Below are 19,140 nucleotides of genomic sequence, written 5' to 3' on the forward strand. Positions count from 1 at the left end.
ACAGAGCTCCTGTGCATAATGTCACTGGTGATCACTGTATTACCTGTACACTATATACAGCGTCTGTGTGTATAATGTCACTGGTGATCCCTGTATTACCTGTGCACTGACACTACTGTATATACAGGGCTCCTGTGTATAATGTCACCAGTGTCACTGTATTACCTGCACACGGACACTGTATACTAAGTACAGATATCCTGTGTATAATGGAATCAGTATTGTTTTTTTTATTAATGATCAGTATTATAGTATTCGGTCACTATGTGGTGGTAATATGTGATCTGTTCATGGTGTGACGGTATTTGTTCCTTGTATGTGGTACTCGGTCACTATGTGGTGGTGATATGTGATCTGGTCATGGAGCGGCGGTATTTGTTCCTTGTATGTGGTATTATTCAGTCACTATGTGGTGGTAATATGTAATCAGGTCATGGCGTGATGTGTCATGGTTCCCAATGGCAAGGGAAAGTCAGAGAACATAAATAACAGAGCAGCTCTTGGGTGATGGAATCTCGAGCTGACCGTGAGCTAAACCTACCACACAACTAACAGTGGCCGGGTGGCGTACCTACGTTTTATCCCTAGACGCCTAGCGCCAGCCGGAGGACTAACTAACCCTAATAGAGGAAAAGACAGACCTGGCTTACCTCTAGGGAAATTCCCCCAAAAAGGAGACAGAAGCCCCCCACATATATTGACGGTGAGTCCAGAGGAAAAGACATACGCAGTATGAAGGTAGGTTCAGCAAAGCGAGGTCCGCTTACTAGATAGCAAGAAGATACAATAGGGAACTTCACGGTCAGCTGAAAACCCTATTAAAATACCATCCCGAAATTACTTTAAGACTCATGTGTCAACTCATGACACCGGAGTGGCAATTTCGGCCCACAAGAGCTTCCAGCTACAGAAAAATAACATAACTGTGAACTGGAACAAAAATGCAAAACAAACTTAGGACTAAGAGTCCAACTTAGCTGATAGTAGTCTAGAAGCAGGAACATGCAACAGAAAGGCTCTGGTTACATTGATGGCCGGCACTAGAATAACTGAGCAGCAAGGCTAAATAGGATACACCCATATCCTGATGGAAACAGGTGAACAGAGAAAGTGAAGCACACAAGTCCAGTACCACCAGTGACCACCGGGGGAGCCCAAAAACCAAACCCACAACAGTACCCCCCCTCAAGGAGGGGGCACCGAACCCTCACAAGAACCACCAGGGCGATCAGGACGAGCCCTATGAAAGGCACGGACCAAATCAGAGGCATGAACATCAGAGGCTGTCACCCAAGAATTATCCTCTTGACCGTAGCCCTTCCACTTGACCAGATACTGAAGTTTCCGTCTGGAAACACGGAAGTCCAAGATCTTCTCCACAACGTACTCCAATTCACCCTCAACCAACACCGGAGCGGGAGGCTCAACGGAAGGCACAACCGGTACCTCATACCTGCGCAATAATGACCGATGGAAGACATTATGGATAGAAAAAGATGCTGGGAGGTCCAATCGAAAGGACACGGGGTTAAGAATCTCCAAAATCTTATACAGGCCGATGAACCGAGGCTTAAACTTAGGAGAAGAAACCCTCATAGGGACAAAACGAGAAGACAACCACACCAAGTCCCCAACACGAAGACGAGGACCAACACGACGACGGCGGTTAGCAAAATGCCGAGTCTTCTCCTGGGACAACTCCAAATTGTCCACCACCTGTCCCCAAATCCGATGCAACCTATCCACCACAGTATCCACTCCAGGACAATCCGAAGACTCCACCTGACCGCAAGAAAAACGAGGATGAAACCCCGAATTGCAAAAGAAAGGAGAAACCAAAGTGGCAGAACTAGCCCGATTATTGAGGGCAAACTCCGCCAACAGCAAAAAGGCAACCCAGTCATCCTGATCCGCAGACACAAAACACCTCAAATAAGTCTCCAAGGTCTGATTAGTTCGCTCAGTCTGGCCATTAGTCTGAGGATGGAACGCAGACGAAAAAGACAAATCAATGCCCATCCTAGCACAGAACGCCCGCCAAAATCTAGACACGAACTGGGTCCCCCTGTCAGAAACGATATTCTCCGGAATACCATGCAAGCGAACCACATTTTGAAAAAACAGAGGAACCAACTCGGATGAGGAAGGCAACTTAGGCAGGGGCACCAAATGAACCATCTTTGAAAAACGGTCACACACCACCCAGATGACAGACATTTTCTGAGAAACAGGGAGATCAGAAATAAAATCCATAGAGATGTGAGTCCAAGGCCTCTTCGGAATAGGCAAAGATAACAACAATCCGCTAGCCCGAGAACAACAAGGTTTGGCCCGAGCACAAACATCACAAGACTGCACAAAAACTCGTACATCTCGAGACAGGGAAGGCCACCAGAAGGACCTAGCCACCAAATCCCTGGTACCAAAGATCCCGGGATGACCTGCCAACACAGAAGAATGAACCTCCGAGATGACTCTACTGGTCCAATCATCAGGAACAAACAGTCTACCAGGCGGGCAACGATCAGGTCTATCCGCCTGAAACTCCTGCAAAGCCCGTCGCAGGTCTGGGGAAACAGCAGATAATATCACCCCATCCTTAAGGATACCTGTAGGTTCAGAATCACCAGGGGAATCAGGCTCAAAACTCCTAGAAAGGGCATCCGCCTTCACATTTTTAGAACCTGGTAAGTATGAGACCACAAAATTAAACCGAGAGAAAAACAACGACCAGCGCGCCTGTCTAGGATTCAGGCGCCTGGCAGACTCAAGATAAATCAAATTCTTGTGATCGGTCAATACCACCACCTGATGTCTAGCCCCCTCAAGCCAATGACGCCACTCCTCAAAAGCCCACTTCATAGCCAAAAGCTCCCGATTACCAATATCATAATTTCGCTCGGCGGGCGAAAATTTTCGAGAAAAGAACGCACAAGGTCTCATCACGGAGCAGTCGGAACTTTTCTGCGACAAGACCGCCCCAGCTCCGATCTCGGAAGCATCGACCTCAACCTGAAAAGGAAGAGTAACATCAGGCTGACGCAACACAGGGGCGGAAGAAAAGCGGCGCTTAAGCTCCCGAAAGGCCTCCACAGCAGCAGGGGACCAATCAGCAACATCAGCACCCTTTTTGGTCAAATCAGTCAAAGGTTTAGCAACATCAGAAAAACCAGTTATAAATCGACGATAAAAATTAGCAAAGCCCAAAAATTTCTGAAGGCTCTTAAGAGAAGAAGGTTGCGTCCAATCACAAATAGCCCAAACCTTGACAGGATCCATCTCAATGGAAGAGGGGGAAAAAATGTACCCCAAAAAATAAATCTTTTGAACCCCAAAAATACACTTAGAACCCTTCACACACAAGGAATTAGCCCGCAAAACCTGAAAAACCCTCCTGACCTGTTGGACATGAGAATCCCAGTCATCCGAAAAAATCAAAATATCATCCAGATACACGATCATAAATTTATCCAAATATTCACGGAAAATGCATAAAGGACTGAAAGACTGAAGGGGCATTTGAAAGACCAAAAGGCATTACTAAATACTCAAAATGGCCCTCGGGCGTATTAAATGCGGTTTTCCACTCATCCCCCTGCTTAATTCGCACCAAATTATACGCCCCACGGAGATCAATCTTAGAGAACCACTTAGCCCCTTTTATTCGAGCAAACAAATCAGTCAGCAGTGGCAGAGGATACTGATATTTGACTGTAATTTTATTCAAGAGTCGATAATCAATACACGGCCTCAAAGAGCCATCTTTTTTAGATACAAAGAAAAAACCGGCTCCTAAGGGAGATGAAGAAGGACAAATATGTCCCTTTTCCAGGGACTCCTTAATATATTCTCGCATAGCAGCATGTTCAGGTACAGATAGATTAAATAAACGACCCTTTGGAAATTTACTGCCCGGAATCAGATCTATGGTACAATCGAAATCTCTGTGAGGAGGTAGTGAACCAAGCTTAGGCTCCTCAAAAACATCACGATAATCAGATAAAAATTCCGGAATCTCAGAGGGAATAGATGATGAAATGGAAACCAAAGGTACGTCCCCATGAGCCCCCTGACATCCCCAGCTTAACACAGACATTGCTTTCCAGTCAAGGACTGGGTTATGAGATTGTAACCATGGTAATCCGAGCACCAAAACGTCATGTAGATTGTACAACACAAGGAAGCGAATCATCTCCTGATGGTCTGGATTCATACGCATAGTCACTTGTGTCCAGTATTGTGGTTTATTACTAGCCAATGGTGTAGAGTCAATACCCTTCAGAGGTATAGGAACTTCCAGAGGCTCTAGATCAAACCCACAGCGCCTGGCAAAGGACCAATCCATTAGACTCAAAGCGGCGCCAGAGTCGACATAGGCATCCGCGGTAATTGACGATAATGAACAAATCAAGGTCACAGACAGAATAAACTTAGACTGTAAAGTGCCAATTGAAATAGACTTATCAACCTTTTTTGTACGTTTAGAGCATGCTGATATAACATGAGTTGAATCACCACAATAGAAGCACAACCCATTTTTTCGCCTAAAATTCTGCCGTTCGCTTCTGGACAGAATTCTATCACATTGCATATTTTCTGGAGCCTTCTCAGAAGACACCGCCAAATGGTGCACAGGTTTGCGCTCCCGCAAACGCCGATCAATCTGAATAGCCATTGTCATGGACTCATTCAGACCTGTAGGTGCAGGGAACCCCAACATAACATCTTTAATGGCATCAGAGAGACCCTCTCTGAAATTCGCCGCCAGGGCGCACTCATTCCACTGAGTAAGCACAGACCATTTACGAAATTTTTGGCAGTATATTTCAGCTTCATCTTGCCCTTGAGATAGGGCCATCAAGGCTTTTTCAGCCTGAATCTCTAAGTTAGGTTCCTCATAAAGCAACCCCAAAGCCAGAAAAAACGCATCCACATTGAGCAACGCAGGATCCCCGGGTGCCAATGCAAATGCCCAGTCTTGAGGGTCACCCCGCAGCAAGGAAATTACTATCCTAACCTGCTGTGCGGGATCTCCAGCGGAGCGAGATCTCAGGGAAAGAAATAATTTACAATTATTTTTGAAATTCAGGAAACGAGATCTATCCCCGGAGAAAAATTCTGGTATAGGAATTCTAGGTTCAGATATAGGAGCATGAATAACAAAATCCTGTAAATTTTGAACCTTCGTAGCAAGATTATTCAAACCTGTAGCCAAACTCTGAGGATCCATTTTAATCAGGTGAGATCAGAGCCATTCAAGGATTAGAAGGAGAGAGAGAGACAAAGGCTGCAATTAGAGCAGAAATGCAACTAAGTCAACTATAGAGCAAGCTCTGAGGAAAAAAAAAAATAAAAATCTGCAGACTTCTTTTTCTCTCCTTTCTTCTGCCAACGGTTTTAACACTGGGCCGGCCATACTGTCATGGTTCCCAATGGCAAGGGAACGTCAGAGAACATAAATAACAGAACAGCTCTTGGGTGATGGAATCTCGAGCTGACCGTGAGCTAAACCTACCACACAACTAACAGTGGCCGGGTGGCGTACCTACGTTTTATCCCTAGACGCCTAGCGCCAGCCGGAGGACTAACTAACCCTAATAGAGGAAAAGACAGACCTGGCTTACCTCTAGGGAAATTCCCCCAAAAAGGAGACAGAAGCCCCCCACATATATTGACGGTGAGTCCAGAGGAAAAGACATACGCAGTATGAAGGTAGGTTCAGCAAAGCGAGGTCCGCTTACTAGATAGCAAGAAGATACAATAGGGAACTTCACGGTCAGCTGAAAACCCTATTAAAATACCATCCCGAAATTACTTTAAGACTCATGTGTCAACTCATGACACCGGAGTGGCAATTTCGGCCCACAAGAGCTTCCAGCTACAGAAAAATAACATAACTGTGAACTGGAACAAAAATGCAAAACAAACTTAGGACTAAGAGTCCAACTTAGCTGATAGTAGTCTAGAAGCAGGAACATGCAACAGAAAGGCTCTGGTTACATTGATGGCCGGCACTAGAATAACTGAGCAGCAAGGCTAAATAGGATACACCCATATCCTGATGGAAACAGGTGAACAGAGAAAGTGAAGCACACAAGTCCAGTACCACCAGTGACCACCGGGGGAGCCCAAAAACCAAACCCACAACAGTGATGGTATTTGTTCCTTGTATGTGATGTTATTGTTCACAATGTGGTGGTAATATGTGGTCTGGTCATTTTGTGGTGGTTTTTGCTACTTTTATTTGGTATTATTTGATCACTATAATATGGTGGTAATATGTGGTTTGGTCATGGTGAAGTGGTACAGCTCTTGTGATATTATTGGTCATTTTAAAAATTGAAAAATAAATAACAATATACCTAAATTGTATTGGATATTTTAACGAATGTTTAGTAAGTTACAGTAAAGTAGGGCCCTGCCAAAAGAGTCTACTTTGTCGTGGAGGTAGATTAAAAAATCTTTTGGCCAAAACAAAAAGCTGCTGGCTATGTATGTGGTGATGAGAACTGTAAATGTGTGATTTGTGAGGATGTGGTGCAGAAGTTAAGTTTTTCCAAGAGAGGGTGGTCGGTCTGTGGAAGGTTCGAGGGGTGGAGGAAGGTTAAGGTGGAGCCTGGGTGGAGTTTCAAGGGGGCCCCTAAAATTTTGCCAGTATGGGGCCCCAAAATTCCTAGTGGCAGCCCTGGCTGTGGGCATGTCACATATGGAATGTTTACTTCATGATTTTGTCATTAAACGGGCTAATCCTAACAGTGAGCAGAATACACACTATTATTATTTTGCAAATTACAAGCCCTGTCAAATTAGATAAATATCCCTGACTATCCCTTTAATGCTTGCATGAATTTATTATTAATTAAGAGACAAGAAAAGGTTTTTTTTTTACATATAAAACAAATAAATATTTTAGACATCATTATAATTTGAAGGTTTTAAAAATTAATGATTAAGTAATATAAAATACAAATATTCTGTACTTTGATAATTGCATGCACTTAGCAAAAATGTCTGATGGAATGGGGGAAGAGAAGTGAATATATATGTCTACGGCAGCTACAATCGCTGACCACAGAGAAGGAATCCTGCTGAAGAAGAATGAAGGTAATGACATCTATCTATCTATCTATCTATCTATCTATCTATCTATCTATCTATCTATTATCTATCTATCTATCTATCTATTGATCTATTATTTATCATCTATCTGTTATCTATCTATTTATCTATCTATCTTTCTATTAATCTATTATCTATCTGTTATCTATTATATATCTATCTATTATCTATCTATCTATCATCTATCTATCTATTTATCTTTCTATTTATCTATTATCTGTTATCTATCTATCTATTATCTATCTGTTATCTATCTATTATCTATCTGTTATCTATTATATATCTATCTATTATCTATCTATCTATTAGTGATGAGCGAGTATGCTTGTTACTCGAGATTTCCAAGCATGCTCGGGTGATATCCAAGTATTTTGGACGTGCTTGGAGATTTAGTTACTGTCACCGCAGCTGCATGATTTACAGCTGATGGACAGCCTGAACACATGTGGGGATTCCCTAACAAACAGGCAATCCCCATATGTATTCAGGCTGTCTAGCAGCTGTAAATCAAGCAGCTACGGCGACAGAAACTAAATCTTCGAGCACGCCAAAATACTCGAAGATCACCCGAGCATGCTCGGAAATCTCAAGTAATGAGCATACTCGCTCATCACTACTATCTATTATCTATATATTATATATTATCTATTATCTGTCTAGCTATTATCTATTTATTTATTTATCTACCTATCTATCTATAATCTATCTATTATCTATCTACCATTTTTTTTCTTCATACCATAGCTCTTACCTTCCTGTCTATTCATGTTTCTGTGCTCATATTGTTTAACAATTTTTATGATCTCTAATAATTCTACCATTAACAATCTATTATAGCGGTAATGTAATAATAATATTAATAATTGTTATAACTACAGTAGCAATATACTATAAGAACTTTGTACTTTCCTTAGAACCAATAAGGGCACATGAAGTGTATCCAAAACAGTCAATAAAGTTTATTTCAAATTAATATCCATAAAATCTTGTTAACAGTATGTAATGGATGCCTCAGAAAACGACTAAAGACCATCATCAGGGTGACACACTAATTCACATAAAAATGTATACCATAATAGGTGTTGTGATCATGTGGTTAGTACAGGAAACAGAATATAACAATCTAGCCTAGTGTGGATCAAGGTGCCATTTATACAAATGAAATGGTTCAACCTATTGAAAGTCTGTTTACAATAATCACCATCCATGGACACAATTCTATGTGCATAGTGCTACTCTATTTTCAAAAATAAGGTGCATGGAATCACGTAATAATACCTGTGTGGTGTGCTAATACTGCTGTGTCTCACCCCGACGCGCGTTCCGCCTATTCTTCTTTCATCCACGGAAGAAAAATAGGCGAAATGCGCGTCGGGGTGAGACGCTGCAATATTGGCACACCACACAGGTATTATTATGTGAATTACTGTGTCATCCTGCTGATGATCTTTAGTCGTTTTCTAAGGCATCCATTATATACTATTAACATGATTTTATGGATATTTATTTGAAATAAACTATATTGATTGTTTTGCATACACTTCATGTGCCTTTATTGGTTCTAAGGAAAGTAGTTATGTATGGAGTGTGACCTATGGTGGCCTATACAATCAATATATTTTACTTTTTCCAAATGTTGCACCACCACAATATTTTTTATGTCACCAGTTACCATGTGTCATATTCACTATCCAGCAAACTCTCCAGGTTTCTGTTGTGATGAGTGAAGTTCCTCCAATTACAAAACAAGTGGGAATAATGATAGCTAAAGATTAGTGACGAGTAGTGTTGAGCATTCCGATACCGCAAGTATCGGGTATCGGCCGATACTTGCGGTATCGGAATTCCGATACCGAGATCCGATACTTTTGTGGTATCGGGAATCGGAATCTGAAGTTTCCAGTGTATGGTTCCCAGGGTCTGAAGGAGAGTTTCCTCTCCTTCAGGCCCTGGGATCCATATGAATGTGTAAAATAAAGAATTAAAATAAAAAATATTGATATACTCACCTGTCCGGAGGCCCCTGGACATCACCGCTGGTAACCGGCAGCCTTCTTTGTTTAAAATGAGCGCGTACAGCACCTTCCATGACATCACGGCTTCTGATTGGTCGCGTGCCGCTCATGTGACCGCCACGCGACCAATCACAAGCCGCGACATCATCCCTCAGGTCCTAAATTCCCTTCTAGGAATTTAGGACCTGAGGGATGATGTCATGGCTTCTGATTGGTCGCATGGCGGTCACATGAGCGGCACGCGACCAATCAGAAGCCGTGACATCATGGAAGGTGCTGAACGCGCTCATTTTAAGCAAAGAAGGCTGCCGGTTCACAGCGGTAAGGTCCAGGCTGCGTCGGAGAGGTGAGTATATAAATATTTTTTATTTTAATTCTTTATTTTACACATTAATATGGATCCCAGGGCCTGAAGGAGAGTTTCCTCTCCTTCAGACCCTGGGAACCATCAGGGATACCTTCCGATACTTGAGTCCCATTGACTTGTATTGGTATCAGGTATCGGTATCGGATCAGATCCGATACTTTGCCGGTATCGGCCGATACTTTCCGATACCGATACTTTCAAGTATCGGACGGTATCGCTCAACACTAGTGATGAGTGAATTTGTTCGGAAAACGATCGCGAAACATAAATTTGGCACTAATATGGCACATTCGGATTCATGATCGGAAGCACGAGCAAAATTGTATAAAATCGTAAAAAAAGGTAACATTCGGTTAAAAGTGCGGGAAAATATTTGCGTTGCCACAAAAGTATTTTTATCATTTTTGCAAAGATAATGGTTGTGTATCATGAGCGATGTGCAGGTGTTTGATGAGGGGAGAAGGTTTGCAGAGCTCAAAGGCGCGGTGTTCTTGTAAACGTTTTTTTTTTCTTAACTTTATGTGTGCACTCTGAGGCTAGCCAATCAGGGCGCAGGAAACATCCACAATGTCCTGACACCACGGCTTGTGTCATTGTGTCATTGCTGAAATCACATCTCCATATAAAGAGCGGACATCTTGTTTTAGTGCCATTTTGACACTGTAACAGTGCAGAGAGGCTGCTCCTGACGCTGGCACTGTTAGCAGCAAGATATTAGCTGGTTAGCTAGGCGGTTGTATATCAGTCAGATAGTGTAGCTAGCTAGTGTCCAGTGTGGCTGTTAAATTTACCTTCCAGCATTTTTTTCTGTTGCTAAATGTCATATAGTAGGGGACCTGACTTTAAAATAGTTTGTACCATCAGTGTGTTATAGCGGCTTGATCCAGAGGCCACAAAAATTCTTCTGTTCCTAGTGTCATACAGTAGGATACCTGACTTTAAAATAGTTTGTAGCATCTAGTGTGTTATAGTTCCTGATCTAGAGGCCACAAAAAATTATTCTGTTCCTAGAGTCATACAGTAAGTTCTATTACTGGACGGGCTACTTCTCTACCTTTCTTTGGCAGACGCACAGCGGTACGCTTTGTTGATGAGGCCCAGAAAGAGCATGTGCTCGAGTGGATGGCAAGCAGCACCTTCAAGTGGCCTCTCCTCCTCCTCTTCCTCCACCTCAACATCACACCCAGTACAGTCCACAGAGGTGGCACCCAATTTCCCCTTGCTCCCCCCCGTGTCCCAACTCTCCAACCGTACAACTGACTGTATGGAACCATAGGTGGATGAGTTTGAAGAGCTGTTCACACATTTTATGCGATGGTCATCAGAAGTGTACTCAAAAGCTTCACAGAGTCAAGAGGAGGAAATCTGCACCGCTGCCCAAATTTATTTTTATCTTGGATCTGGGGCATGATGAAGTTGGGTCCGAACAGCATCCTGACCCTCGTCATAAGATGTTAACAGCTGGGGAGGTGATCCTGATGAGGCTCAGATATCTGAGGCTCATGTGGACTGTACTGAGCTGTCAGGGCAGGAAGAGGAGGAGGGTGACTCAAAGGTGAGGAATGTGATAACACAGAGGATGATGTTGATGAGGTGTTAGATACTATGTGGCGTGAACATAGAGGCACACAGAGGAGTAGGTCATCTGAGGAAGAAGATGAGGAGGCTACGTGGTGCCGTATGTCTCAGACACATAGTGATGCAGCCACAATGAGCAATGCATCCTCAGCCACAACTGTGCCTCTGACCAGCAGCATCCGTGGGTCTGCAGCTCACAGGGGTGGCAAGCGTTGCCTTAGGCAACTTGCCTAGCCTTGGCCTTTTTTGACACGGCAAAGGATTAGCCAATTCGAATAATCTGCCAACTTTGCAAAATAAAAAACTGAGTAGAGGTAAAATGTGCAATAATTTGACCACTACATATATGAACCTTCACATGCGTTACTGTGGAAATCCCACAGTGCAACAATGCGAACCAGCGGATCTCAACAACCATCAGCCACCCCATCAATCGCATCTGCTGCTTCTTCCTCCTCCTCTGTTACCGTGCCAACTATTGAGATGCTGGTCTTCGACCGCAAAAATTTGAGGTCTTTACCTGCTCCAGTCATGCTGACTGAGAGCCCACCATCAGCTGTAATGGAATGGGTATGCTGTTGTTTTTGACCGATCTCAGAGAACGAGCACACCACAACTTTTTCAATTCATTGTAATATCTTGGCCTGCACCTCTCTCACGATCCAGCAATTTGTCCAGTTCACCCTTCTCCGTCCTCTCTCGGCACTGCAGCCAACTCATGGTACTACAGTTGTGGTCTCATAAAAGATTGTTTCCTCTTATGCATGACAAAGCTAAGAGGTTGAACTTCACCACCTCCAATCTATTGCCCATGGAAATGCTGCCTTTCCGCCTGGTAGATACAGACGGTTTCCGAAAGCTGATGGCTGTCGCAGTACTCCAGTACCAATTGCCCTGTCACCATTACTTTTCTAAGTCGCAGAAAACATCACCAATTCCTTGACTAAATCTCTGTCTGCCTGGATGCATTTCACCACACACACGTGGACAAGTAAGCCTGGCCAAGGACGTTACATCTCGCTGACTGGGTACTGGGTGACTCTGGTAGCTGTGGGGCCAGGTGCTGCTCCACAAGTCTTGGAATGCCCATGGCTTGCAGGACAAACATGGTTGCGGCAATACGGCAAGGCAAGTTCCCACATGTGCCTTGCATGGCTCACGTCCTCAGCCTGGTGGTAGAGTTTTCTCCACCACTATCTTGGCCTGGGTGAGCTGCTCAAGAATGTACGTAAGCTGTGTTCTCATTTCCGCCGTTCGTACCCCTCAGGTCATCGACTTCCATGAATACAGAGGTCTTTTTCCATGCCAGTTAACAGGTTGATATGCGATGTGTCAACACAGTGGAATTCTATTCTGCACATGTTGCAGCGACTGTGGCAGCAGCAATGAGCCCTGATGCAGTATGTCATGTCGTATAGCCTGGGCCAATGCAGTACAGACGTGACGCATATTACGTTTACGGAATGGGCACAGATTAAGGACCTCTGCACCCTTCTGCAGAGTTTCGAAATGGCTACTAAGATAGTTATTGCTGATGACGCCATCATCAGCATCACTATTCTGGTCATCTATATGCTGGAGCAAACTTTAATTAGCCTGCAGGAGAAGATGGTGGTGTCAGAAGAAAAGGAGGAAACAGAGGAGGATGCAGAAAGGATAACATTGTCTCTAAGTTCCAGATTGTCGTCACACAGGCGGGTGCCAAGGGAGGGTGGATCAAGGGGGGCTGCGACTGAGGGGGGTTGGTGATAACAGACAAACTGTTATCAAAGCTGCAAGACCCGAGAAACAAATGGAGGAGGAAGAGGTGATTAGCGAGCAGCTGTCAGAGGAAAAGTAAGGGTATGTGCACACGTCCGGATTTCTTGCAGAAATTTCCTGAAGAAAACCAGAAATTTTCTGCAAGAAATCCGCATTTTTTTTTTTGCGTTTTTTTTCCGTTTTTTTCGCGTTTTTTTAGCATTCTGCAAGCGTAATTAGCTTGCAGAATGCTAAAGTTTTCCAAGCGATCTGTAGCGTCGCTTGGAAAACTGACTGACAGGTTGGTCACACTTGTCAAACATAGCGTTTGACAAGTGTGACCAACTTTTTACTATAGATGCTGCTTTTGCAGCATCTATAGTAAAAGATAGAATGTTTAAAAATAATAAAAAAAATAAAAAAAATGCTTATACTCACCCGCAGACAGCTGATCTCCTCACCGGCGTCCGTTCCGTATAGCTGGTGTGTGCGCGCAGGACCTTCCATGACGTCGCGGTCACGTGAGCGGTCACATGACCGGTCTCGACCAATCACAAGATGGCGACGTCATCGGCAGGTCCTTCACCGCACACCAGCTACAGGAACCGAAGCGACAGCGTGCAGTGGAGAGGCGGGAAGACATCGAAGGTGAGTATAGGACTATTTTTTATTTTAATTCTTTTTTTTTTTACCAATTATATGGTGCCCAGTCCGTGGAGGAGAGTCTCCTCTCCTCCACCCTGGGTACCAACCGCACATAATCTGCTTACTTCCCGCATGGTGTGCACAGCCCCGTGTGGGAAGTAAGCAGATCAATGGACTCCTAGGTGTGCGGAATCCCCTGCAATTCCGCATTTTAATGAACATGTTGATTTTTTTTCCGCGATGCGATTTTTTCGCGGGAAAAAAATGCTACATTTGCACAAAAAATGCGGAATACACTGAAAATAATGGGAGGCATATGTAGGCGGGGTTTTTTTTGCGTTTTTATCACGTTTTTATAGCGAAAAAACGCGGAAAAAAACGCGAAAAATACTGAACGTGTGCACATGGCCTAAAATCCTCCCCTCTCTGTTGTTCATGGTTGGTGGGAGGGGACGGAGGAAACAAGCATCATTGTTACATAGCATACCTCCCAACTTTCAAGGAAGGGAAAGAGGGACAAAGTCAGCGGCGTGCGTAGCGGCAAATTTTAGGCCACACCCATTTCACAACTAGCCACGCCCCAACCACACCCATTTAGCACTTCTGATCACAATGTTTCGTTAACAATAATTATGAACAAAAAAATATGGCCACACACGACGCTCCATACTGTACAATGGCCACACATGACGCTCCATACTGTACAGTGGCCACACACGACGCTCCATACTGTACAATGGCCACACATGACGCTCCATACTGTACAATGGCCACACACGACGCTCCATACTGTACAATGGCCACACACGACGCTCCATACTGTACAATGGCCACACATGACGCTCCATACTGTACAGTGGCCACACACGATGCTCCATACTGTACAATGGCCACACACAACGCTCCATACTGTACAATGGCCACACACGACGCTCCATACTGTACAATGGCCACACACGACGCTCCATACTGTATAATGGCCACACATGACGCTCCATACTGTACAATGGCCACACACGACGCTCCATACTGTACAATGGCCACACAAGACGCTCCATACTGTACAATGGCCACACACGACGCTCCATACTGTACAATGGCCATTGGCCACACGACGCTCCATACTGTATAATGGCCCAACATGATGCTGCGTACAGTATACTTGCCCCACGTGATGGTCCATACAGTATAATGGCGCCACATGATGCTCTGTACAGTATAATGGCCCCACACGATGCTGGGTATAGTATAATGGCCACACATAATGCTGGGTACAGTATAATGGCCCCACACAATGCTGGGTGCAGTATAATGGCCACACATGGTTACCCCACCCCCATCATTTCCTTCTCCATCACTACACACAGACACCTTTCACCGCGCTCCCTCGCAGCAGCCGGCAGCTTCCACTCCCACGGCGCTGAATGGTGTCATCCAGCTGTGCCGCTGACTGCTCATGTCGCTGCAGCTGTGATACGCCACTGATAAAGACCTCCGTGTCTCCTGTGCCAGTCAGTGTCAGAGCGAGGAGCAATATCTGCTCCGATCTGACAGCCAGAGTCCGCTCCGTACACCTCGTACACATGCGACTCCACTCCATACACCTTGTACATACACGACTCTGCTCCATACACCTTGCACATGCGGCTCCGCTCCGTACACACACGGCTCCGCTCCGTACACCTCATACACACACGGCTCCTCCCCATACACCTTGTACACACACGGCTCCACTCCATACACTTCGTACACACACAGCTCCGCTCCATACACCTCGTACACACACGTCTCCGCTTCGTACACCTCATACACACACGGCTCCTCTCCATACATCTCGTACACACACGGCTCCACTCCGTACACCTCGTTCACACACGGCTCCACTCCGTACACCTCGTACACACGGCTCTGCTCCATACACGTCGTACACACATGACTGCGCTCCATACACCTTGCACATGTGGCTCCGCTCCGTACACCTCGTACACACACAGCTCCGCTCCGTACACCTCATACACACACGACTGCGCTCCATACACCTTGTACATGCGGCTCCACTCCATACACCTCGTACAGACACGACTGCGCTCCATACACCCTGCACTTGCGGCTCCGCTCCATACATCTCGTACACACACGACTGCGCTCCATACACCTAGCACATGCGGCTCCGCTCCGTACACCTCATACACACATGGCTCCACTCCGTACACCTCGCACACACGGCTCCACTCTGTACACCTCGTACACACACGGCTCCGCTCCGTACACATTGCACACGCTGCTCTGCTCCATATACCTTGCACACACATGGCTCCGCTCCGTACACCTCGTACACACACGGCTCCACTCCGTACACCTTGTACACACACGGCTCCGCTCCGCATACCTTGCACATGCGGCTCCGCTACGTACACCTCATACACACACGGCTCCTCCCCATACACCACGTACACACACGGCTCCACTCCGTACACACATGGCTCCGCTCCATACACCTTATACACACACGGCTCTGCTCTGTACACCTCGTACACACAGGGCTCTGCTCCATACACCTTGCACACGCGGCTCCGCTATGTACACCTCATACACACACGGCTCCTCCCCATACACCTCGTACACACACGGCTCCACTCCGTACACTCCGTACACACACGGCTCCGCTCCGTACACCTTATACACACACGGCTCCGCTCCGTACACCTCGTACACACACACGGCTCCCCTCCATACACATTGCACACGCTGCTCCGATCCACACACCTTGTACACACACGGCTCCGCTCCGTACACCTCGTACACACACGGCTCCGTACATCTCGTACACACACGGCTCTGCTCCATACACCTTATACGCACACGGCTCTGCTCCTTACACCTCGTACACACACGGCTCTGCTCCTTACACCTCGTACACACACGGCTCCGCTCCGTACACCTCGTACACACACGGCTCCGCTCCGTACACCTCGTACACACGTGGCTCCGCTCCGTACACCTCGTACACACGCGGCTCTGCTCCATACACTTCGTACACACATGACTGCGCTCCATACACCTTGGACATGTGGCTCCGCTCCGTACACCTCGTACACACACAGCTCCGCTCCGTACACCTCATACACACACGACTGCGCTCCATACACCTTGTACATGCGGCTCCACTCCGTACACCTCGTACAGACACGACTGCGCTCCATACACCCTGCACTTGCGGCTCCGCTCCATACATCTCGTACACACACGACTGCGCTCCATACACCTAGCACATGCGGCTCCGCTCCGTACACCTCATACACACATGGCTCCACTCCGTACACCTCGCACACACGGCTCCGCTCCATACACATTGCACACGCTGCTCTGCTCCATATACCTTGCACACACATGGCTCCGCTCCGTACACCTCGTACACACACGGCTCCACTCCATACACCTCGTACACACACGGCTCTGCTCCTTACACCTCGTACACACACGGCTCCGCTCCGTACACCTCATACACACACGGCTCCTCCCCATACACCTCGTACACACACGGCTCCACTCCCTACACTCCGTACACACATGGCTCCGCTCCATACACCTTATACACACACGGCTCTGCTCTGTACACCTCGTACACACACGGCTCTGCTCCATACACCTTGCCCACGCGGCTCCGCTATGTACACCTCATACACACACGGCTCCTCCCCATACACCTCGTACACACACGGCTCCACTCCGTACACTCCGTACACACACGGCTCCGCTCCGTACACCTTATACACACACGGCTCCGCTCCGTACACCTCGTACACACACACGGCTCCGCTCCATACACATTGCACACACTGCTCCGATCCACACACCTTGTACACACACGACTCCGCTCCGTACACCTCGTATACACACGGCTCCGTACATCTCGTACACACGGCTCCGCTCCATACACCTTATACACATACGGCTCCGCTCCGTACACCTCGTACACACACGGCTCTGCTCCTTACACCTCGTACACACACGGCTCCGCTCCGTACACCTCGTACACACACGGCTCCGCTCTGTACACCTCGTACACACACGGCTCCGCTCCGTACACCTCGTACACACGTGGCTCCGCTCCGTACACCTCGTACACACGCGGCTCCGCTCCGTACATCTCGTACACACACGGCTCCACTCCATACACCTTATACACACACGGCTCCGCTCCGTACACCCCGTACACACACGGCTCTGCTCCTTACACCTCGTACACACACGGCTCCGCTCCGTACACCTCGTACACACACGGCTCCGCTCCGTACACCTTGTACACACACGGCTCCGCTCCGTACACCTCGTACACACTTGGCTCCGCTCCGTACACCTCGTACACACACAGCTCCGCTCCGTACACCTTGTACACACACGGCTCCGCTCCACACACCTTGTACACACACGGCTCTGCTACATCCACACTGTAAACACCTCCTGACCTCACACATGCTTACCTTCCAGCGTCATGACAACCAGCAGAGTCCTGTACACGGAGGTCCTCCCGATCATGTGACCCTCTGACTCCTCCCATCCTGTGACTTCATCACAGGTCCTGAGCCTATGCGCACAGAGCAGCCAATATGCTGCAGTTCTCTGCGGGCGGGTGCAGGGGCTCAGGTACTGGGTGATATGCATACCTCCCAACCAGTGCGGGACAACTAATGTCCCTCCCGGGATCCCGGGGCTGACTGTCAAAATCAGGACAGTCCCGCGGGATCCAGGACGGTTGGGAGGTATGCATAGCCACCAACACAGCATGGGCTTGCACTTCATGGTAGAGCCAGGACATATGAGTTCATTCTTACTGCACTATCTGCAACATGATCCCCTTATAGTTATGATTGGAATACTGCTGACTGCCACGTTATAAAATCAAATTTTGCCAGATGCTTCCTGCAAGCTTCTGTCCCTGTTGGAGGAAAAGTTGCAAAATCTAGAAGAAATGTTAGCTACATTGAAAATCATTAAGGAAGGTGAAGAGTTCTTAGACAGAGCAGAATTATCTCTTCATGTTACAGAGAAGAAACATGAAGTGCACCTGAAGAAACAGAGGAATGGAAGCATGTGACCCAGAGAAGCAGGAGGATTAAGAGGCAGTCAGCACTCATACTGCTCAGGAACCAGTACCAGGCTCTCACACAGGAGAACGACGAAGAAATACATGAAGATAAGACTTTGCCCACAAAGAACAACCTTGGACACCCTCAGAGTCCTCCTGGAATGGAGAAAGAAAAGTGTGAAGAAGAAACGGAGAGTTGTGGTCATGGGGGATTCCCTGTTGAGAGGAAAAGAGGCTGCAATCTGTAGACCGGATATAACCTCTAGAGAAATGTGCTGTTTTCCAGGTGCAAAAATTAAAGATGTGTCTGACAGGATATCAGGACTCTTCAGACCTACAGATGAATACCCATTCCTGCTAATATATGTGGGGACAAATGACACCGCAAGAAGAGACCTGGAAACCATCTGCAGTGTCTTTGAAAACTTAGGTAAGAAAGTGAAAGAATTGGGAGCACAGGTGGTCTTCTCTTCCATCCTCCCAGTGGAAGTCGATGGAACAAGGAGGTGGAATAAAATTCTGCAGGTGAAGAACTGGCTACGTCGATGATGCCTTCAGCAAGGATTTGGATTTCTGGATCACGGAGT

General features: G+C 46.6%; 1 protein-coding gene across 3 annotated transcripts in view; it reads left to right on the forward strand.

Moving 5' to 3' along the window:
- The window catches only part of LOC143768681 (formyl peptide receptor 2-like), a 102,361-nt gene that overhangs the window by 35,578 nt on the left and 47,643 nt on the right, over positions 1 to 19,140 (forward strand). For 2 of the 3 annotated variants that reach the window (XM_077257323.1, XM_077257327.1), the window contains exon 2: positions 7,003 to 7,104. The exons of the other annotated variant lie outside the window; for it this stretch is intronic. The gene's annotated coding sequence lies outside the window, so the exon portion shown is untranslated. The remainder of the gene's footprint in view (positions 1 to 7,002; positions 7,105 to 19,140) is intronic. 3 annotated transcript variants of the gene reach the window in all.

The sequence above is a fragment of the Ranitomeya variabilis genome, chromosome 4 (genome assembly GCF_051348905.1).
Source record: "Ranitomeya variabilis isolate aRanVar5 chromosome 4, aRanVar5.hap1, whole genome shotgun sequence".
Lineage (NCBI taxonomy): Eukaryota > Metazoa > Chordata > Amphibia > Anura > Dendrobatidae > Ranitomeya > Ranitomeya variabilis.